Source organism: Limulus polyphemus, unplaced genomic scaffold (assembly GCF_000517525.1).
Source record: "Limulus polyphemus unplaced genomic scaffold, Limulus_polyphemus-2.1.2 Scaffold8363, whole genome shotgun sequence".
NCBI classification, from domain to species: domain Eukaryota; kingdom Metazoa; phylum Arthropoda; class Merostomata; order Xiphosura; family Limulidae; genus Limulus; species Limulus polyphemus.
Window position 1 is genome coordinate 23,625 of NW_013673973.1, and position 251 is coordinate 23,875.

Here is a 251-nt window from a genome sequence, read left to right on the forward strand (position 1 = left end):
GTTACCTGATTTCTAACAAGTTGAATCTCAGATAGTCCTTCTTGTATATACATATGTAATGTTACCTGATTTCTAACAAGTTGAATCTCAGATAGTCCTTCTTGTATACATTTGTAACGTTATCTGATTTCTAAGAAGTTGAATCTCAGATAGTCCTTCTTGTATATACATATGTAATGTTACTTGATTTCTAACAAGTTGAACCTCAGATAGTCCTTCTTGTATACATATGTAATGTTACTTGATTTCTA